Source organism: Gavialis gangeticus, unplaced genomic scaffold (genome assembly GCF_001723915.1).
Source record: "Gavialis gangeticus isolate Ggan-Ray unplaced genomic scaffold, GavGan_comp1, whole genome shotgun sequence".
Classification (NCBI taxonomy): domain Eukaryota; kingdom Metazoa; phylum Chordata; order Crocodylia; family Gavialidae; genus Gavialis; species Gavialis gangeticus.
The window spans coordinates 5,273,498-5,278,999 of record NW_017728994.1 but is presented as its reverse complement, the minus strand read 5'-3'; the positions used below and the strand labels follow the sequence as shown (position 1 = coordinate 5,278,999).

At 46.0% G+C, this 5,502-nt stretch overlaps 1 long non-coding RNA gene across 1 annotated transcript in view; it reads left to right on the top strand.

The window, feature by feature from the left end:
* Positions 1-315: 315 nt before the first annotated feature.
* Positions 316-5,502, top strand: part of LOC109287292 — a 7,261-nt gene continuing 2,074 nt past the window's right edge. The window contains exon 1 of the long non-coding RNA XR_002094818.1: positions 316-618. This is a non-coding gene — a long non-coding RNA (uncharacterized LOC109287292). The remainder of the gene's footprint in view (positions 619-5,502) is intronic.

Below are 5,502 nucleotides of genomic sequence, written 5' to 3'. Positions count from 1 at the left end.
CAGCCCGCCTCCCGCGCCCCGGCCCCGGCCCCGGCACCAGCCAGCGCGGGAAGGGTGCGCCCTCGGGGCTCGGCGCCGCGCTGGGCCCTCATAGCAGCTCCACCCTACCTCGTGCCTCTGCCCAGCCTGCGCCGCCGCCGGGGCTTATATGGCGGCGGGGCAGGTGCGGGGGGGGAGGCCCGACGCCACCGGGGCACTGAAGCGTGAGGGGTCCGCTCCCTCAGCTGCAGCCGGGGCGGGGCCCGGAGAGAAGCGCCTCTGCTCTGCCTGCGGCCCCGGCTCCCCGGCGGGTGCTTTCCCTCAAAAGGCCCAGGGCCCCTTCCTCATTGCCCCGGACCCGGGGGACGCGGGTGCCAACATGGTGGCTCTGCTGCCTCCCCGCGGTCGAGGATGCTGCGGTAACGTCCCCCTCAGGCCAGAGCGTGTCTCAGCTGCGCGGGGCCCTGTCAAGTGCGACCGGAACTCACCCCGCGCACAGGACCAGAAGACTCAACCCTGAGGTCGAAAGATCCCGTCACAAGACGTGTCTGGAGTATTAGTCGTGCTGGTGTTCATGCACAGCTGCTGGGACCTGTCCCCAACCCACACCAGCTACTCTTCTGGAAAGCAAGACACCAGGTCCTGTTCGGCTCCCCAGCTGTTTAATCCGTGCGGGCTTCTGTTGCAGCTCGGGGGTGAAAAATGTGTCAATAGACAAATTCAGAGTGGCTGAATGGTTGAAAAGAGCACTTCAGTTATAGGAACAGGAATAGTTTGATTTTTCCAATGGGAAACTACCTTTTTGTTTCCAAATGGGAGTTAACTGGCGACAAGAAAGGCTTAGAAATGAAACAGTATTTCAGAGTTGTGGGATGAGATGTTTTGACTGACCTAACGTCATGGGAGGATGGGTGGTGGTGGGAGTGGGAAATGAGACTTCAATTCTTCATTTCAATTTGGGAAGGGAACATTTATTTTCTTCAGAAAAATGCAGGTGAACAGGGAAAAGCATTTCCTGGTCAGGTCTGTTCCTCATCAGTAATCTCTGGTGCCCCCAGTACCTACTTTCCAATGTGGAGGATCCAGCTGCCAAAGCAGAAAAAAGGGTTTAACCCTACAGTGGTGATTCTCTCCCAGGTTGCTGCAGCACCTTCTTTTCCCCTTTGTCTCACAGAATGTAGCAGGAATAAAACCAAGAGTGTTTTAAACTAATAAAGTAGTTGTATAAAACAGGTGGTATTAAAACTATGTACATATAAATGAGAACAATGCCTTTGATGTTCTTTGTAGAATTTTTAAATTGCTTAATAGATGTTGCCATTATAGAATTATTCTGGATACTTAAAATTCTGTAAAAAGGATATCCCTCCCCATTACTTTAAAAATGATTTCCGTTTTAACCTCATCTCTTCCCATGCAGCAATTGTCTTCTTAAAATAGCTCCTCTTTACAAAATCCTGCTGTTGTCCCATACTTACAAGTGTATATTAAATATTTTGTATGAGAAATGCTGATTCAGGAAAAGTTTATTTGGGCCAAAACACACTGGATTATCACAACAACACACTGGATTATCACAACAACTTTAGTTTTGTTCTTGTATTAAACCCTGTGCTATTTGCATTGGTTCCCATTTGCTTCATTAGAGGTGCTCTAAAGAGGTGCTTTAGAAGCGTTGGAGGTACTTATATAGTACAAATCTGGTACTGCAGAAGTCAGGAATAGGGAATTCAATTTATCCCTAGTTTGTACCATTTTCTAATCTGCTCCTGTATATCTTGCATATCTACATCAGCAAACAAGAGCAGCCTAGTAGTCACAGTCGTATTCCAATATAAGGGCTTCTTGGAGCAGCCCCCCATTTGATTTGTGTCACTTCTTGCAAAGTGAGAAACAAGCACCATTAAATCACTTTAACTTTATCACTCTGTTACTGTACCTTTCTCAGAACTGAGATCCCAGTAATAGTGCAGTACTAAGAGCAAGATAAAGTGACATGCTGATAAAAGTGTCATGGTTCATTAGATCCTACTTTTTATTAACTGCTTACAGCATGGCAGCTGAATCTGGCTCTGGTGGGTGATTTTCTAGTCCAGTTCCTGCACTCAGCTCTTGAAAACAGAGATCATGGGACAGTTCCACTTGGCCTCAGCAGGGGCAGCACAGCAACCTGGAGATAAATCCACAGAAAAGTGGTTTTCCACTGGCTGTCTCTCCAGGCTGCTGCCACTGCTGCCACGTGGGACTGTCCCACGTGCCTCTTTCCAGAAGGCAGGTGTGGGACTGGATCAGGAAAACATCTACCAGAGACTGATTTAGCCACTCCTGCTGCAGCCACTTGCTGATCCTGGAAACAGGCACACAGGGCAGTTTCACCTGGCTGCAGTGGTGCTGGTTTTGTAACATCAACAGGGCCTTGTGGCTCCCTGGTAGAGAACCACTGATGAAATCCCTTTAAGGCTCAGATCAGTTGTAACAGTCTACCTCTTTGGTGAACTGAATTAATGCATCTGTTTTACTTCTGCTTAGAAGCTTAGATGCAGTTCACAGTCCCTTTTTCTGCATGCAATATATTTTTGGTTCTCTCTTAAGTAATACAAAGAAGCAGTTAATCATGTTAGTCTGAAGTTAGGCAGGTCAGGGTAGCACTTTACAGACTTAACTTGTTCAGAGGCATGAGCTTTTATAGGCTGTATCCTACTTCATCAGATGCCTATAACCCATGGAAGCTCATGATTCTCTGATCAAATTAGTAGTCCAGGGGGGACAACCTGCTGCACAAGTGCTACAAATGGCACAAGCTCCCTCCGTGTACCACATGGCAGATCAAGGAGGGGACAGGCAGCACAGTGGCAGATAGGGCTGAAAGCAGAGCAGCAAGTCAGACAGGGAATGAAGGGTGGGGAGCAGAAAGCAGAGCAACAGATTAGTCAGGAGAAGGGGACTGGAGTGACACTGAGAAGGTGTGGAACTAATCTGTGGTGCTCCTGCCAAAAAGATTGGCAGCCACTGAGTTAGTCTGTAACATGCCACCCTGCTCTGCCATTTCATTAACAAGGGTTGAGGTTCTTGGGGGAGGCATGTATTCAAATGCATTATTTATGAAGTGCTTACTTATGTTATCCCTTTAATCTCTACTTCCAGACCATTTCTTTCCGTCTGCTGTGCCTATTTCCCTCCACAATCAGCTCCTTTACCCCTGTTTTGGGTGATACCCAAATCATTGGTTGAAAGGCTTAGATATTTCAGGTCCCAGTGTTTCACATTTCTTTGGCAGAAACTCTGATCATCTGGACCGTATTCTCAGCCCACCCTTTCTAAAATCATGGGCAAGCCCATGAAGAGTGTTTACCATAAACAGTCTCATAATGTTAATAAACTGTTGATAGAATCTATGGATATTTCATTCCAGCATGAAAAAACCCTGCATGTTTATCAGGATAAATCAATCTCCCTGTCTAATATGTCTCTTAATTCAAGAAGGCATAGTAAGAATACCTTGTGCAAATAATAAATAAGGGATGTGAGAACTTGCATGATTTACAGCAACATAAACTTATTAGAGCAAATGCATGTATTTATTTATTTAGATTTAAAACAATAATAAAAAGGCACCTGTCCAAGACACTAGGTACCCTATTATTAAAATACCAGTAGCATTAAAGCAATAATGTCATCAGGAACTCAGCCAGCCAAGCATCTGCAGAAACTTCTTCCCTCACCCCATCCTTTTCACAAAATCTGATCAAACCATTGTCCCTTGCAGTGTGCCTGGAAGCTCACCGGTGTTTGGGCTAATTCAAGCCAAACTGGAGCAAGTTCCACACCCCTGCTGCTGTCATAGAGAACAACCTGCCAGCTACCTCCTCCCTTTTCTACTACCAACTTAAGCAACTCTTCTGTTTATATCTGTGGCAGGAAAAGGAGAGAGAAAATACACAGTTCTTTGAGAAAATCTACTGGGTATCAAAGGTCTTTACTGGTCATAACCGCACTTACAACTATCCAGAGGCCACTAGATAGTAAAGATCCAATGTCATCATATATTCCCAGTGAGTTTATAGGAAAGTAGGGTGGAAGGGATCTCACAAGATCATCCAGTCCAGCCCCCTGCTCAAGGTAGGATCATTCCTGACTAAATCATCCTAGTCAAGTCTGTCTCACCTGCTCTTGAAAATTCCATTCTTGAATTCCTGCTCCTGAAATTTTCTAGGTATCCTGTTCCAATGTTTTTCCCTCCCTCTCCACCCCATCAGAAAGTTCCTCTTAATCTCCAACTTAAATTTCTTCTGCTACAGGTTATGGCCATTGCTTTTTGTGTTCCCTACAGCCACAGTGATGTCTTGCACTCAGCAAGCATCTGCTTCAGTTTTTGAATGGTTTTAAGGGTCAGCAATTCCATTGCAATAATCTAATCTTGAAGTGACAAAAAATAACAGTGAGAAGATCCACTGTTGACATCTGAAAGAAAAGGTTGTAACCACATAGCCAGATACATGATAAAAAGCTGATGGGGCACTGCTGCAACCGGGGATCTAAAGTCATCTCCAAATTGCAACCTTTGTTACTAATGATGGACAGGCTTCCTCAATCAAAAGGATTACAAGCAACTCACCTTCTTGAAAGCAGAGGTTTAACTACCAAGGTCTATGCCCTGGGTAGCAGGGGCTGTTGTTCTTGCATCCCCTCTAAGAGCCCTAGTTATTTATCAGTGGCTATAACAGTACAATCCTTCATCTTCCTGATGTGTGCTTTCACAACCCATTTTGCAACTTCAATCGGCCTCTAGGGGATCTGCATAAAGTAGCAGAAACAGTGTAAGTTGTGGGGCATGATACCATAGGAAGACGATAAACAGAAAAGAACAAGCTGGGACTCGGGAGTTTCTACATGGGTGTATGAAGCTGGAAGCAATGGAGTAAATGAGGTTTAAGATAACTGGGATCTCAGGGTTGGGTAGCATTTTGGATTAGCAGTTTGCTGTAAAATGTGGCTTTTTATCCAGTTCAGAGGCTTGCTTAGTCTTACCACTCTCTTTCTTCTGAAGAGACTTAGTGGCCAGCCACTTTCCCTGTTTCTGTTGCATGCTGGCTGCTATCTTGGAAACCTCCAGGGAGACAAAGAAGACAGGTAGAGACCTAACAAGAAATTTTCATGGTGTCTATAGGTGTCTGAAGGGATGTATTGCAAAAAACCCCTCCAACTATCTCTCTCTTCCTGCCTTCCCAGTCCAATTGCTCTTTGTTGCCATGTCTACGTCCCTTGATACAAATAATCTCTCTTTTCCCTTCCTGTCTATGTTGCCTCATCAAAGCTGTCTAAGCCCTGCCCTATGTGTGTATGTTTTTCAGCTATTCTTCTGTAGACACAATTCCCATCTAGGCTCTGGTAGGCCCAGTCCCAGCCTGGGAGCAGTGCCCACAGGCAGATCCAGAATGTTGTAAAAGGGGGTGGGGTGTAGGGGCAGTGGCTAGTGCTGCAGGGGTGGCTGTCCCCCACTCCCCAGTTCCTACCCCCCCCCCC